The sequence below is a fragment of the Humulus lupulus genome, chromosome 2, assembly GCF_963169125.1.
Source record: "Humulus lupulus chromosome 2, drHumLupu1.1, whole genome shotgun sequence".
Taxonomy (NCBI): Eukaryota; Viridiplantae; Streptophyta; class Magnoliopsida; order Rosales; family Cannabaceae; genus Humulus; species Humulus lupulus.
Genome location: NC_084794.1, coordinates 162,660,113 through 162,678,755, shown reverse-complemented (window position 1 = coordinate 162,678,755; position 18,643 = coordinate 162,660,113).

The window sequence follows — 18,643 nt, the reverse complement described above, 5'->3', positions numbered from 1 at the left end:
TTTGTAGAGAGTCAATTAAAATTTTCATATACATTTGGATGCTACACTTTACCCCAATATATGCCCATAATTTACATGTGACTCATTGAAAACCAACAAAATTTCGACACATCAAAGTACTATCACCGGAAATTTATCATAGAGTTCCATGTAAATTATAGATATTAAAACATTCATTATACTAAATTTGGAACATATCAAGTAATCATAATTCTATTTCTTTGTGGACAAGTCATTAGTTACAACAAACACAAACATTATGAAGATAGAACTGAAGCCCAAGATTAAGAATAGTAGAAATATCTTATCAGTCTTTACTGTGTTGTTGTTTGTGTTAAGTTTGTGACTTTCCAACCTTTCAATTTTCTCCAGCATAGCAGGTATAATTTCTTTTGACCTTGGGCACATCGGTGGATCTTTCCATCTAAGAAACCCGCAACATGGATATGGTGAAGTATTGAGCTATGAATCAGTAGAACAACTCATTATAATACGTACAAGCAGAAATGTGATCATTCTTATATGAGAAATCAAGAAAAAAGTTGACCTTACCACATACATAGTTCGTGCATCCAAAGAATCTTCTTCCAGGATTTACTGGACTCCAGCAAACTTTCAAAGTTGCTAGTTTCTTGCATTTGCACATTGGATTATCGAACTCATCAATGGCCGTGTTGGAGTCAACAATGACAGTGTCAGTGTAATTTTGATCAGCACTATTAACAGTTCCAATATGACTACCGTTTGCCTTGGCGGCTTGTTGAACTCTCTTCATTTTCATGTTCATTGATTGAATCCTTTTCACTTGAGCTTTCTGTACAGACCAAAATTTGATGGAGATTTTTTCGCACTTGTTTGTGGAAGGTTAGCAAAACTAGTTAAAATAGTCTAATCCACAACTATGCAGGCCATGCTTGTGACGTGGGACCTAGGCTGTGAAATGAGTTGATGGATCCATAGATTTAGGCCATGCTTCTGACGTGGGTGGTAACTTTGTTTTAAGAAACACGTGTAAAAGAGAAGTGCTATTATCAGGGTTTTTTTTTCTAATATTTTTTTCCAATGATATATACTATTAGTTACGAAGTGAGTTACTTTTTTTATTTTTAAAAGGACTTGCCCATAATTGATATAAATATGTACACGCACATATGAATGAAATTAAAAAATTTAAATACAAACATAATAATTGAAGCAAAAAAATTTCGTGTTCATACTTCTACAATTATTTCAATTATAGGTAATTCCTTTATTAAAAAAAAAAAGATGACTGGGTAATATAAATAAAGTAAATGACACTATTTTATTAAGTTAACTATTATAATACTTACTTATATATTAGTTGAGTATCAAACAAAACTACTTGTCAAGTTGTAAGCATGTGTCTGTTAAATTATTTTAAAAAAAATTAGTAGCACTTCTATGTGTAAAAAGTATTGTGGCCATGCGTGTGAGGCGACTCCACCTGTGAAATGGAATGATGTGACATTTGACAAGACAAGTCACAAGTGAAGTTTAATGCACACCTTCAACAGTGCAAAGACATTTGACAAGAGCATCTACAATGCTAGCACTCTCCCATGTTGGCAAAAAAATTAAAATATTAATACTTTTGTATTCTCTTTCATTCACATAATCAAAAATATTTTTATTAAAATAAAAAACAAGTTGGGCAACGTTGCCAACTTTTGGCACTCTCTCTTGCCAATAATCTGATCTTGGGACCCAGTTTTTTTACTTGGGACCCACAAATGACTATGGCAACCCTTCTAGCTACAACATTGGAGTTATTATAAAGAAAAAGAAATGTTTTAGAGTTGTAAAAGAAAGAACAAAAAAGGGCTCCACGTGCTCTGATTCATTATGTGCATTCCAACAAAAACTTATTAATAAATACGAACACATTCCAACCAATTCCCAATTTTTTTTTTGTATATTTATTCATATAAAACTTATGAATTTATTCATATATAATATACAAGTTATAATATAATTATACTTTAATTAAGATTACTTCCAAAAAACAAATAGTAGCTAATCGAATATTTAAAACATAAACTGAGAAAATTAAAAAGAAAAGCAATTTAGAAAGGTAATAGGAAAATAGTGTTAGAATAACATTTTAAAATATGATAATTTTACCCTTTTATGTAACACCACATATGAAAATATGATGTTATGGGTTGGATATCTATACAAAGTGGTTGATTTAGTGAATAGTTATCATTCATCATGGGGACCGTGCACTTTACATTCTTCTACACTGCAAGATTAATTACTATTCATTTAATTCATCTTATAGTAATTTCACATGTTCATGGACTTTTAGTGAGTTGTCTTGTCACTTATATACAAACAAAATATAATAATTGGACTAAATCTAAAAATTATAATTGTGTAGCATTTCCTTTTACATGTGGGGACAAGCAAGAGTAGTTTTACCCTTGTTTTTTATTTTAAGAATTTAACGAGTGTGTAAGTGTGAGCTTGGTATATTGACTATTTATTATCTTTATTGTAGGATGTTGTTATGCTCCACATGTTGTCCATATAGAATATAAATTAAGAATGGGTCGATCGTATGTTATGGACATTGTTTTAGATATTTGATAGACCAATAAATCCTACGCATTTAGCTGATATTGAACCCAAAATTCCTACACATTTATTTTTTATATTATTAATTTTTTCATGTGTTTACTTTTTAAAAAAAACATTAGGACATACCACTTTAAAAAACATCAAAAAACACAATTAGTCATTTATTATTCAAACTCATATTTAGTATACTAAAAAAATGAAAGAACAAGAAGAGATAAGTTTTATCTATGATTTCTTATACTAATTGTTTTTACACTTATTGACACTTTTATATCTTTACAACTTTAAGTTGATCTTAATAATTATTCTTGTAATTAATTAGTTATTAGTAATTATTTTTATAATTAGTTAAATAATTTTTAATTATCAAACTTATTTTTTCTTTTACATATCAAATATATGAGTGATGTTATTTTTAAAAAGTTCAATTTATCCATTTTTTTAATTCAGAATAGTTAATTTTAAATTTATTAATAATTTGTAATAATATTATTTTCTTTTTTTTTGAATTTAGTAGCTTTAAAATTGTAAATAATTTTTTAATCAAACTAATTAGTAATAGATAGATTTTTTTAGTTTTTATTTTTTATCACACATGTCGCTTCGCCATTGGCCTATCAGGGCGGTTTCCTACCCTAAAATGTAGGTGGTCCCAAAATCCTAGCGGAAAAGGTGCCTAAGACCACTCTTAGAAATGTGGTCCATCGAATCTCTGAGAATCTCGTGAGGTCGTTATGGGGACTTCTAGGGCTCTTTGAAGAGTCACTGTAAATGTTTCTTCTCTGACCCAAACTCAGAGCCCCCTACCAGCTACGCTTCAGAAATTCACAGAGGGTTCCGAGGCCTTTCCTCAGAGGTTTGGAAGATTGTAAGTCGATAACCTGTCAACTAGGTAGTTCCCCCTCGAGAACTTCTCGAGAAGTATATCGGATGCTGACATGGGTAGTGTTGACGCAGTTCTTCAGCAACAGATAATTATATGGATAAAGAGACGGATTCGTGCTAAATGATGAACCGTAATATGGGAATAATATCAAAGGGAGGTTGTAACTCGTTTACTCTTTTTTTAGGTAGTTCGAAGGTTAAAATCCCTCTAGTCCACTAGTCAATATTATTGATATATCTCTGATATTCCCTACAGGGTATTTCTTTACAAATTAGAAGCCAACCCTTTGCAATGCCCAGGGTCTCCATATTTATAGGGAGAGGACACCTGAGTGTTGGCAAAGGGGGCCATCCCGTGACCTTCTTACCCATCATGTCACTTCTGTGACATTCATGATTAATTCCTAAAACCTGACAATGAAGTGTGGTCTAATCAATAGGTAATGGGGATAATGGGCCGCATGGCCCAAACTAGTCGTGATGTGCCTGAACACGCACGTTTATGCTGCGTGTTCGAGAATTCAGGAATGGAGTAGACACGTGATGTCTGATATGCGCACGTTTACATTGCGTGGTTGACTTTATAAAGGGTCGGAGGTGTTAGCTCCAGGTCGCACCTTGAGCTTCATGTAGTCCCAGCTCGTGGTGTCCACATTGCTGACCCGATGCCTTTGAGTATTCTTACTAAAATTTTGGCTAGCTCGAGCTAAAGAGGTAGAGACTCGTAACAGCAGCTCCAGGTAGGTGGCTTCCACGTGGCTGATAGGGCTATGCCCCTTTCCAGCTCACTAATAACTCGTGGATATTTAGGGCGTACAGGTAGTAGGTCGAAAAATGCATGGAACAAGCACTATTAGTGGCACTAGCCATAGTCAAATGTTCCAAATATTATACCTATTCACCTAATTAATTAATGGTTACAAATACATTAGGTTGGAGGTTGCCATTTTTGGGTATAATTGATGTGTTTTCCTCATTATTAGGGCTCCTGAGTAACGAAGTGGGTGTTTACTCAAAAATGGCTTATGATGACGTGGCAATAATTTCTCACATGTGGTCGGCACGGGGCAGCGTCAAAGTGAAAAGGTGTTGTTGGACTATACACCAGCTCCTTCTTGCTTCATCAGATCTCGCGATTAGATGCGACCAGCTTGGTCACATACTTTGGTTTATTTCCTTTAAAGACATGTAATCTTGTAATAACTACATTTATTATTTCCTCTTTGTTGCCTTCATACACTGATATTAAGGCTGAATGGTTCAGGTAACCCCCTTCAGCCTATAAATATGAATGAGAGGGCTCAAGGAAGGGACTTCTGAACCTTTTTTTTAGTAATGATAGAAAGAGCGTAAGTGTGATTATCCACCATTTTGTTGTAATTCTCCTAAGGCTTTTGAAACTCAAGAACCATAGTTCTTTGATCACATCATTGAGATTCAACATCAATAATAACACTAAGTGGACGTAGGTTGTTAGCTCGGAGGTTGCAAATAGTGACTATAAATTCTATTGTTCTCTTCATTACAAGGGATGTTGAGTGAGTAAATGAGATATTGGAGATGTTAGTACTATAAGTAATACTAGACACAGTCAAAATCTTTAAAATTGTGAGTAATTTGCTTGGAAGTAGCAAAATGTGAGTACAACTGATGTGATTTCCAAATTAGTAGGCCTTTTGTACTGGAGAAAGCTAGTCAGTGTACTGGAAGCGCAGGTCTGAACTAGTGGCGTGCAATCCCGATGTGGCCTTTTTCGCAGGTGAAAAGTGGGACAACCCCCACGAGTCGTGGGGCGGCTTCAGGGTCATGGATGCCTTTTCTTGCCAACCTGGAGGACATGACCCGGGTTCGTTTACCTTCGTCAATCTTCGTTTACCATAGCCCCGGACCGGTTACCAGGCTCCGGGATTGTTTTGCGTATACCGCGACCGTATCCCCAACTGGCCATACGTCTTCTGGGCGACTGTCATGGATCATCTTCCTTGACACCATCCGAGTCTGGAAACACACTTGGACCGTCGTCCTTGGTTACTCCCGTACTAAGCAGGCCTGTGCTGGGCCCATATCGAATCACCCAGACCATGGCCCTGGACCATCGTCCCGGGCCCACGACAGGAAATGGGGATAACAGGGACATATCCAATTTTAATAATCTACAGTACTTATGTCATGTTCAATAATTAATAGTTTTAATTTTATTAAATTATTTAATTGCTCATAGAAATTGTGATGATTTTAGTTACATTTAATAATACTTCACATAATATTAAATAGTATTAAATAAATAATATATTAATAAAGATAAGTTATTTCGGTTAACTTTTGGTGGAATGGTTGGAGATGGAAAGTCAATATTACTTTTGTCTTTTACCTATCACCCATCCCAATTGCACGCTTTCCAATTTGGTCAAAATTTACAACTTCAATACTCAACTACTCAACATAAATGTGTGATTATGACAATGGTGGATGTAGTTTTTTTATGACACCTAATTTATCTCTGCATTTATGACAAATTTTTAAAATTATTAAAATATATCAAAATAATTTTGATGGAATATTTTATTTTTTTCAAATTACGATATAAGAAGCAACAATAGTTGCCTCAACCCAATAAAGCTCAAACTTCTTACAATAACCCATTACTAGAGAAAACTCAGAAGTGATAGGATATGAACAGGCGCAACGGAAAGGAAATCGTCGGAGAGTCGAGCGCAGCTTCGACCGATGGAACGAATCAGCGAAGTGGTAGGGACGAGTATATGCACCCGATGGTCAGTACGCGTTGTGATGCTTGCACAAGATTGTATGGAAATATGGTTCTTCAGTCCACTCTTCATGAGCAGATTGAGCATGTTTCCGGACAAATAATGGCAAAATATGCAGCGACAGAAAAGGAAATGGCAGATTTGAAGAGTGCTATATCCAAACAAGAGTTCAAACAACAGAGACTTGGGCACAACGTGAACACTCTGAACAACGTTCTACGAAAATGATGGCAAGGGGGAGATATATATCATACTATGATTATGTTATTTACAATATTTTTAGTTTTTAATTTCTGTGGTTTGTAGACTTTTGGTATTTTAAGTATGAACTATTTCTATTATGTGCTATGGTGATTGCCTCTACCATTTTAAGTTCATTGTTTTTCTATTTTAAGTAATCATTCCAGTGCCAAATATATATTTATTACTTTACATGCAAAACTAATCATCCCAAAATCTTGAAAAATTTAATTCATATTAATGTTGAAGTATATCCTCCCTATATGCTCCGAACACATCCTTACACTACATTAAATTGCCGTGTGTGCATGAGGTTTAATGTTATTATTATATATGGCATGACTTGACAAGACCATGGGGAGTTGTTGGGAGCATGGTAAGGACTTTGCCTACAAATACAAAAATCCTACATTTACTTTTCAACCACAATCATCCATCTAAACATTCAACCATTCTTATTAAATATTTTGCTAGTTATTTCCTAACGTTCATCTATGGACACCAACAACCAATGCAACCAGAACTGCCCCGATGTTCCCCATTGTCATGGGTATGCTGATGCAGAAAGATGTGTTTGCGGGGCCGCGGAAGAAGTGGAGTTTGATTATGACCAACTGCAATTGAAGCACGAAGAAATTGAAGTTGCGGTGAATCAACTTAATGGTCAGCTGAACGAGATGCAACGTGTTTTTGACTTGTTAAAAGATCGTGTATATTCTCTAGAGAGGTTGGTGGATGATATGGGGGGAGATATTATCACCCTAAACCAACTAATTAGCCAACTTTAGTGGCTCATCTAGTAGTCTTTATTAATACTTTATTTCCGTTGTTTGAGAATTGAACTACATATTTCAGAATATGTTTTTCAATCCCTTCTCTTTCTTAGAATATTAATGTAATTTGTTAAGCAATGATTTATCTCTAATGGAATCTTTGTTCTCTATTAAATGTTTGTTATATCGTATTTATATTAAAATATTACCCTAGATTAGCAATGAATGTGTCCTGTTGAAAAAAAATTAAACAAGTTATGAAAAAAAGATGATTTCATGGGTTTTGCAAAATAAATATATTAATATTATGTTTTATTGTTTTCGAAATCAAGTTAGAAAATCTATTTACTTTTAAAATGATTTACTAAAATTTGTGATTTTTTTACATTATTATAAACGTGGACCATAAATTATGTGTAATGTTTCACTCGTTTCCAACTTCTTCCCAACAACGTTGTAAAAAAATACATTATTTTAATTCTTGTTTCAACTTCACGGAAATGACTCATAGGTAATTATTTTTTAACTTGTTATTATATTTTGACAATTCACAACTCACATGGGTAAGTACTACAACGTGTAAGTACTTTTTATGGTTGGAATGCAACCACTGCACAAGTTAAATAGTATATAATTAAATTGATCTTCATGAGATAGAAGAGGACAAATAATATTAAGTGCATGCGAGGATGACACCATTGTACAACTTAAATAGTTACTTATATTTATCATAGATGAGGAGAAACACAAATATCAAGACAAACATATAATATCATAATAATAGTACAAAATCTTGGGAATGATAGTCTTTGTTAATAGATAAGAAATAAATTTTCATATAAATAGTGGAACCGAATGACCATAGACTATTGCAATATTGCACGTCGGGGGAGTTCAAGAATTATCTTTCATTTTGCATGATCACTAGTTGGTGGATCATTTTTTATTTAAAATGATGGGAGTGCTGTGAATAGTATTATAGGAAAAATAATTAAAGAAGGTGTGAGATTATTGAAAAAAAATGCATTGATATTAATTTATCTATTTTTGTAATATTATGCTATTCTTTGTTTGACAGCATAAAATAAGTTAATTATTTATCAAATATACTAATTTTGATCATTGGGGAGGAGTGAACTTTATAGAAAATGACATGGACAATAGTAGATAATAGTACCTTTGACTCAGAGAAAAAGACAAGGAAGATGATTGACCATTAACTGTTTAAATAGTGCTAGCGATTGACCACTTACTATTAAAATAGTGCATTTGAATGACAACTGTACTTTTGTAATAGTGGACATGAATGACCTATCAATCACGTGTGAAAAGATGAGAGAAATAAGCATGGGCAACAATTAAATAAATATCCAAGTTTTTTTTTATAGATTACGAGAATGTTTTATATTATCAATGATAACACTTTTTAGATATAACAAATTTTTTTACAATATATGAAACAATAGCATTGGAACTCACTTAGTCGGTAAAAGTCCAAAATTGGAAGTTGGCTTTTTCTACACAAGATGTTAAGTGTTTAACTCTAACTAATTTTATTTTCTAGTGTTATATTAATAATAGCCTATATTTTAGTGTAATATCCAAGTAGCTCAGTTATTTAATTGTTTGCTATTTAGTTATGACATGTTCATTAATAGTGTTAATTTAAAATAATACTTTTAGTTGTGGTATTATTTTAATTAATTTTAGAAAAAAGTGAGATGATTGCATAGATTACCATAGAACTAGGTTATCAAAAAAATTGGTATTTGTCTGAAGTTTAGAACATACTCTATTTAATTATTTAAATTCCTTAAGTTTAAAGATAGTTGTTAATATCTATTATAGATAAATTAAGGATAATTAAATTAAAATCTAGTTAATGGACTATATACATATATGTTGACTAAAATGGGAATACGTTGATTGTTTTTCTTATGTTCAAAGAAGTTGATGGTATTTAGTATTTAAGTTAATTAATAGTGGAATATATATATATATATATATTTCCTTTGATATTCAGAATTCAATTTGAATTGAGTTATTTGGAGCTAGTCTAAATAGTTAGATGGTTAAGATATTTAGAAGTTTGAAATATGAATCAATGGTTTATATTATTTTGGTGAGAATGTGTTATGGGGAATCACGTGCATGTAGTAATAATAATAATAAGATAATTGTAAAAGAAGTTGTTGGCGTAGATAATTATTGGTATTGAAAAAAATATATATTATTTTACTATTATGAAGAGGAGATTTCGGCTGGCTTTATTGAAGTAAAACAAAATAGTTAATAGATATTTTTATGGTTTCAAAATTGAATGAAAGTGGTTAGTGTTTAGGTATATATATATAGGGTATTTTTTTTTTTAAATCAACATCACTTCAGAGCTTTTTCTAAGATTTATATATATATATATATTTAATGAAGTGAACATTAAAGGATGAAAACATGTAATTATTATAATATTATTTCTGGGTGGAGGGGTTTTGAATTAGTAGGAGCTTAATGTAGCTTACTTTTTCAAAAATTTTTATTTAAGAATATAATAACCAAAAGATGCATTTATAGGGTTTTACTTCTGATTAACAATAATATTTTTTTTTCATCAAAATTTTGAGGTACGTACCATTATATTATTTAAAAATCAAAACTATATATTATAGCTAGCGTTTACTTTGTATTCTTTTCTCTATAATTATATATATACTATTTCTCTACTAATTGTCTGGCCTGAAATATCTCCATCTTATTATAAATATTCTAAAATAACCGTTAATAATAATTTTAGTACTGGAATATTTAATCAAATCCTAACTGGAATATTACTTTATTCATGAGTATTATATATGATTATAAAGTAAAAAAAAATGGCTTTAATTAACTTTCAAATAAATTAAGCTTCATAGATATTATTGGTAGCTAATATTTTTATCATTCCCCGCTGCAGTCTGCAGAATAATATTGTTATGATGCCACTTTGAAAAATTATTCCATGTGTTTATAAATAAAATAAGTCATTATTTAAATAAAATATAGTAAAATTCAAGGTTCTGATTAATTGATCTTAATTATTACCTGAACGTATGTAGAGAGAAAGCTACTAATCTATACATATACATATATTTGGCCTTTAACTTACGTTTTTGTCTGTCACGGGTGAACTTTGAAAAAACAAAGAAAAAAGCAGAGGTTATATATCATAAACTAATTAATATTAATAGTAGAAGCATTGACTAATTAATACAATCTGACTACATTGACTAATTGATACAACAACAATGACTAATTGATACAATCTGACAGTAAAAATCTAACTACAATCAAACTAAATTTAAAACCGTCTCACAAAACTTAAACTAATATATATATATATATAAACTAATATATATTAAAAACTGTATATGCGGGCGTTCCGTACGCCCGCACTAAAGAATTTCCCTATATATATATACGAAAAATCTGTGGTGCGGGCGTACGAAACACCCGCACCCGTGCGACTCTTTTTTATAGATTTTAATTGGTTGAAAGTGGTAAGTGCATAATGGGTACAATGAGGAAGCATGTATTATATATTTGTGCTTGTAAACTCTTTTCCCAATCATAGAAGTTAAATTCATTTTCTTATGTCGACTAAATATGTCTTCAGACCAAAAAAAAAAAAATTCCATAAAAAAAAATTGTCTTTTTCAAATGCAATATGTTACAAGCTTCACCATCATTGTATCATGAATATTCATTCATTTAATAATTTGAGTTAGTTTTAAAATTATTTGAATGACTATAATGTAAAACATAACTTCATTCAAACAAAAATAAAATAAACAATAATAGTTAGGTAATATTTTAAATGAGTTATTCAATAATCTTTAATTTTTTATATTTGTTTATTGTGTAATTGTCTTCATTATTTATATTATTTTTCTAATATAAAAATAAGTAATAATTTTACTTTTGTGGAGAAAATAGATTTGTAATAGTTGGATTATTTTGAAAAAAAAAACTAGTTTGGATTATGTTTTATAAAAAAAGCAGGTCAATTAGGTTGGATTTTTTTTTATTAAACTAACAATCGAATTATATATAAAAAAAACCTACACTTTTTATAAAAAATAAATTATTCGGATTTTTTGGTAATAGTTAGCAAGATATGATATGACAAGGTAAATGTAACACAATCTTATTAATAAATGGTAATAAAAGACAAGTAAGACTATTTTTGTAAATAGTGCACACGAATGACCGTTTACTATTGACATAGTGCACATGAATGACCACTGTACTATTGGAATAGTGGACATGAATGACTGTTCAATTGGGAATATAATATTTTATTTAACACGAATGACCATTTACTATTGAAATAGTGCACTTGAATGACCACTTTACTATTGGAATAGTAGACATGAATGACCCTTTCAATTGTTGAGATAATATATTATTTAGGGCAAAAGTGCACAGGAAAAGCCATGACCAACCATTAAATAAATATCGAAATTTTTCTTTTTATAGATCACGGGTATATATATATATCAATGACAACACTTTTTAGTTATAACAAAAAATAATACAATATATGAAACAATGCCATTGGAACTCATTTAATAATTTGAGTTAGTTTTGATATTATTTGAATGACTATAATATAAAACATAACTTCATTAAAACAAAAATAAAATAAACGATAATAGTCAGGTAATATTTTAATTGAGTTATTCAATCATATTTTACTTTTTTATATTTGTTTATTATGTAATTGACTTTATTATTTATATTACTTTTCTAATATAAAAATAAGAAATAATTTTAAATGTTTAGTTTTGTGGAGAAAATTGATTTGTAATAGTTGGGTTATTGTGAAAAAAAAAAACTAGTTTGGATTATGTTTTAAAAAAAAACCAGGTCAATTAGGTTGGATTTTGTTTTATTAAACCAACATTCGAATTATATATAAAAAAACCTACATTTAAAAAAAAATAATTAATCGGATTGTTTTAGTAATAGTTGGCAAGATATGATATGAAAAGACAAGTAAGACTACTGTTGTAAATTGTGCATACGAATGACCGTTTACTATTGAAATAGTGCGCGTGAATGACTACTGTACTATTGGAATAGTAGACATGAATGACCGTTCAATTGGAGACATAATATATTATTTAACACGAATGACCATTTACTATTGAAATAGTGCATGGGAATGACCACTTTACTATTGAAATAGTGGACAAGAATGACCCTTCAATTGTGGAGATAATATATTATTTAGGTTTTGGCACTCAAGTGCACAGGAATAACCATGCCCAACCATTAAATAAATATCCAAACTTTTTTTTTATAGATTACGAGTATATATATATCAATGATAACACTTTTTAGTTATAACAAAAAATATTACAATATATGAAACAATAGTAATCCTTTAATATTTTCAATTACTTATAATTTTATGTACATATGTTCATAAAGTAAAACAGACTTAATTAAAAAAAAAAACACAATAATATTGAGGTAATATTTTTATTGAGTTATTTAATAATCTTCCACTCTTTATATGTGATTACTATCTAATTGGCTTGATTATTAAATTACTTATGTAATGAATCATAAGTAATAATTTAAAATTTATAGTTAGAATGGAACCATATTTATTTATAATTACTTTTAATGTGTTGAAGCTATAGAATACAATAGTAACAATACAATAAAATGTATATTAAAAATTGGAAGGTTGAACACGATTTGGAAAATTTTCCACAATGTGATGTGATGTCAACTTATGGTAAAAAACTATTCAATGTTTTGACATGTTGACACTCACAAACAAACAAAATACTAAGTGGTCGTATTCTATTATTGTTGTCTGTTTGTGTATAAGTTTTATTAATATTTCTTAAAGCACACCTATTTAAAAGGCATTTCGTTTATTCTACTTGAAAGAATACAATCCAAAAAATATAAACTTATTGGAAACATTCATAGACCCAACACACTAAAAAACAAAGTGTAACATAATGTCTTCCAGAGAATTCGGTACACCAAAAAGTGCTTCTCCCATGGTTTTCGGGACTCCTGGTTCGTCAAGGAAAAAGGGTTCATCAATTTCGAGTCGACACAAGTTAGCTCATAAAGTTGTCAAGTGTAGGAGATGCCCCATTTTGGAAGATGAGTTGGAGGAGGAGATGCGACTAAGGCGAAAGGCTAACCGACAATGTGTTGAAGCTAGGGACCTTTTCTTTGAATTGAGTGAAATAATATTCAAACTTTTGAAGACTTCCAGCTTGGCAAGAGAGCAGACGAGGAGTGTTGATGAAGTTGTTGAGAAGATTGCAGACCTACTAAATAACCCATCATCCTTGGTGGAGAGTATTACTCCTGTAGACTGAATTCCTGCTTTGAAATCCTGCCACAAACCTGACAAGCCCTTTTGAGAGTATGACAAATTTATTAGTAACCTCCTCTCCGTAACAATTCACCTACAATATATTGTATTGGTTCTCCTACCATGTGTTGTTATTAAGTTAGAACAATGTTCCAGTTACATGTAAACTTGTCTTACTATAAGTTGGACGAGTTATTCTAACAAATTGGTTAAGTTTTAATTAATTAGCAGCTTCCTTCATCATGAACGTCACATGACTTGTATGGGTTTCGCAGTTAAAATTATAAGTTATTGAAAGTGAAGATAATTGGTGTATATTTTTAATTGTGCCTTTCATTGCTTGAGTTCTTAATTTGGGTCAATAAAAAATTTTCAACAACGAAAATATAATTTATATTAAAATACTAGTAAAAATAGACACAATTAATATTATTTTTTGTCCATATTATCAACATACCATAAATGTACCAACTTTAGGACAATTCTGGCTAAATAAGGGCTATATATTAGTTTTTATGCAACGAAAAGTAATGTAAAACCTACTTTTTGGCTAAATGTAGAACACTTACTTTTTTGTTTTTTAAATGAACCTCATTCATGAATAGTTATATATGTACTAATTCGACTAGTCTAGATTGGAGGAAAGCCTTGAATTAAATGGTTGGAAAAATGTACAAAATTAAATATGGCAGTGACATAAGTAGTTGGGAGATGTGACCACACACGAACATGTTGCACATTTGTTAAATGTTACAAGACCTATAGTATTTTACAAATGGTCAATTTAGAATATATAAGTAAAATGTTATGTACTAAATTAAAAATAGAATTGTGGGTTTTTTTTATATTTTTTAAGACCATGAAATAAATATTTATTAACTTTTTTTTATTGAAAATATAATGTTTTAGAGGCAATTAATTTGTATTATAAATTATAATATTATTAACAGTATAACTAAAGTTCAAATAGTAATGATATAGTTGAATGATAGAGTAGAAGACCCATGACCTCAATAATTGTGACATTGGGTCAAATTGTGAAAAGATTGACTTGTCCCATCGGGTTCGCATTACTATTTTATAAATACAATATTATAATATGATAAAAATAGGTTGTATTATCTTTTTATTTTTTTAAATAAAACAATATTTCATCATGTGTCATTTACGCGCACCACGAAATCCCACTGCCCAAAAAAATTTATTTATTATTTATAACATCAATGGTCACATTGTCCCAAGAAGAAAACGCGTTTTACCTTGTGGAGGGAATATTTGAGAGGTTTACAATTTTTTTTGGGAAATTTCAAAGACTATATAAAAAACAATACCGTCCTCATATTGTCTCAATTTGTTTGAAATTGTTAGCCAAGAAAATTGAAAAATGAGGAGCCCAAATAACCCCTCTACTGATGATGAAATGTCTGTCTTCATAGGTGGAAGGGGTTCAGAGAGTTATTCTGGGTTCGACAATGGTGAAGATGAGTTTGATGATCCAATACTCTCGAATCCTTGTGAAAAATGCGGCCCGTCAATTGAGGGGATCAACGAATCCAACAACATTCGGCACAAAATCATCAAATTGGGAAAACAAGTTGTAGAAAAATAATGCTGCAGCAAACGAGATGACCACCTTATCAGCCGCCATTCAGGAGTTGGAGAGGAAGCTCGACGCACTCGCTCGTATTGTAGAGGCTATCAATAATACACTGGAAGGGTGATACCTGTACTCAGGTAGTTCCACTTATGTTCCTTCAATTAGATATCTTTCTACTTTAGTTTTTAATGTTCAAGCACCTTCGATGTTATGTTTGTAATTTTATTTTTAATTGTTGTATTGTAAACTGCTGTTATGTTTTTTTTAATTTAACGTGTGACATTCAAAATGCATAATGGTTTTTATTGATGTCTGATATTTATGTTATTTTGTTGAACATTGAATCGAAGGGAAATTAATCGATAAATGGGGTAGAATAAGTTTTTCTGTTCTAAACGTAGAAAGGAAATTAATACCCATTTCTGAGGGTAGTGTGTTAATCATTGTCTAGAAAGTTGTTTCAAACCTAAAACAAATATTAAACATTACCATAACCGCCTGAAGAATTTGACTATTAAACATAACCAAGACGAAAGTGGGTAGCAAAATGTTACATTTGAAGTGACCTTACAGAAAAAATAAAATCATTGATTTTTTTATAGATTTCTTATACTCGAAGTGACAATTCAAGGAGGGTAGTTATATAATTATTTGTCCTTTATAGGGTGGGGTCCGGCGTGTAAGTCTTATAGTGTGCATTTTGACCTTTTTTTAATATATTTTTTTGTTGTGGGAGGGTACACGTGAATGAGTTGGGAATGGAACCTGATAACTTTTATAACTTAATATTATATGTGTTTACTTACAAATAAACTTGTTTGTAAATATGGACGAATTAAGATATTTTTAAATTCACACACTTTAAATTCACCTCTCTAAGAGCACTTGTGCTCTAATCTATCCTTTAAAATACATCCTCAAAACACATTTTTTTCTATTTTACTTCTAAGTTTTACATTACACCATACATAAGATTCTCTATTTTTTTCCTCTATATCATTTATATATTATTAATTTTAATTATTTTCTATCACTTTCAATAATATCTCTATTTCTTACAATAATATTTATATATCTTTTAATACTTGCAATATTTATTTATGCATAATGTCAAATATAATAATATTTTATTTTCAATTAATCGAAATTTATAAAATAACCTAAAATATATTTTTCTTACAACATTTAAATATTTTATTTTTTATTGATTTCAAATATTTATCTAATTATTAATAATATTATTATATATCTTCATATTTACATTAATATTTATTTCAAATATTTATATAACTAAAGATATTGAAAGATTTCTTATACAAAATATATTGTAGAGAGAAAATATATATATTAGAGTATATATATAAAAAAGAAAAAAAATAATTACAATTTAAATAAATTAACCATAACTAATTTTTGGCTGTGTTGCTAGTTTCAATTAATATAAAATAACTAAAGAAACACATTTAAATAAAAAAAATGGAAGTAGAGCTTGAAGGCGACAAGGAGAGAGAGAAAGTATCAGAAATTAATAAAAATATAATTTAGAGTATGAACAGTATGTTATAAATGTAGTGTAGTACTGTAGCAAGGTTAAAACATTTATGTGATGGAGCTCTTTTTTTGACCAGTTCTCTATTGGGACTGCTCTAAATCGGTGTTGTATTATAAAGATGATTTGGAGGGGTAGACTACTTGTCAAAATATAAAATGTGATTATTTACAAGTATGAGTGGTCAAGTTTCAATGTATGCATGCCGTGTAATCAAAATGAGTTCACCTGTGTTGGTAATAATTACAATGAGTTGACATGTGTTTTCATTTATTTTAATTTTCTGGAAAAGCATACCTACTCCAAAACTTTTGTAATCTGCAATGTCACATTTCCTTCCCAAATGAGGTAAGGCTTATAAATGGAGCATTCATTAGCTATTTTCAACTCATATTTTCCAAGAGTCTAGAGAAATATCTCAAACAAACGAAGAAGACAATTGTTTTAATATTCAACCAATGGACTATAATTGCACAGAAAATTGTCCAAACCAGCCACACTACCATGCCCTACCCGCCCCTTCCCATAACTGCCCTCTATGTGGAGTATCCCAACAAGTGGCTAAGCAATATGAGGAAGTTTTCATGGTCAATGATACAGTATCCGTCTTAGCAAGCACAGTCTCGGGCTACGATTTAGATATGGAGGCCCAATACAAAGATGTTAAGTTAATTGTGAAGAAGCTAGAGAAAAGGCTCCGTGACATGGAGACAAATATCCACACTTTGGTGGAATTATTGTCACAACTATTTAGGGGATGAACTAGACAATCATTCCTTCATTATGTTTAGTTGTTTTTATAATATGTTTTAGACTTTTAAATTGTACATGTTTCAAGCTTTATTTATATTTTCTGAACTTTGTTTTTTTTTTTTTTTTGGTTATTTTTATGTTTTGTTTAGTGGAATTTGAAGATTGTGGGAAAAATAAAAGTTGTTCTACATGAATTTATTTCTTATATAGTTAAAAAGTTACAGTGTTGGAAAAATATTGGAATATATTAAATAACTACCACAATTAATGTTCACTTAACAAATAAGAAAATCGTTCTTTCTAGGAGGGTAGAAAGGTAATAATTTTGTTTATCATATTTTTATAATCCAGTGATGTAGATTGTTGGAACAATGCAAGGGTAATTCACAATTATTTTAAAATATAATTGTGAGTTGGAACTTTAAAATTACTTCATGCCTTTTGGGTGATCTCACTAATTATACATGTGTAGAAAAATAGTCCCATTAAAAAAGTGCACATATAGACAATATAGCACGTATATCTGGTCAACAATGCTACAATGAAAGACATGATATTTTAATATTTTTTCTACCTATTTATAGCAATTATTCCAGCCGAAATGGTTTAGACCATCATTGCCAAAATAATACTTCATAAGTGCTAGTGGGAATTGTGTTGAAGTAGTACCTCTCAAAACTCATAAACTTATTACCTTCATTCAACATGGCCTATAAAACAAAATTGAATGAATTTTGTCAAAAAAATCACTTACCATCTCCCTTGTACGTATGCACAAATCATGGGTCCACTGACAAAGCCATGTTTGCTGCCTCCGTCACAGTCAATGATGAAGCATTTCGTGTTCCCGCAACATTTAACACGAAGAAGGAAGCTATGATTGACGTGGCAAGGATTGCATATGGATTCCTCTCTATTGAGAAAGCCAACTTTCAGCCTTCAGGATTTAATGGAGGTACTCACTTTTAAATATATAAAGGGTCAAATATATTTTTTCTTTAAACAATTATTACGTTTTTCATATTATTTACTTCTCAACCCTAATGTTTAAATCCCACTTTATTAAACTAAGGGTCATCATCAAGTTCCCATGGT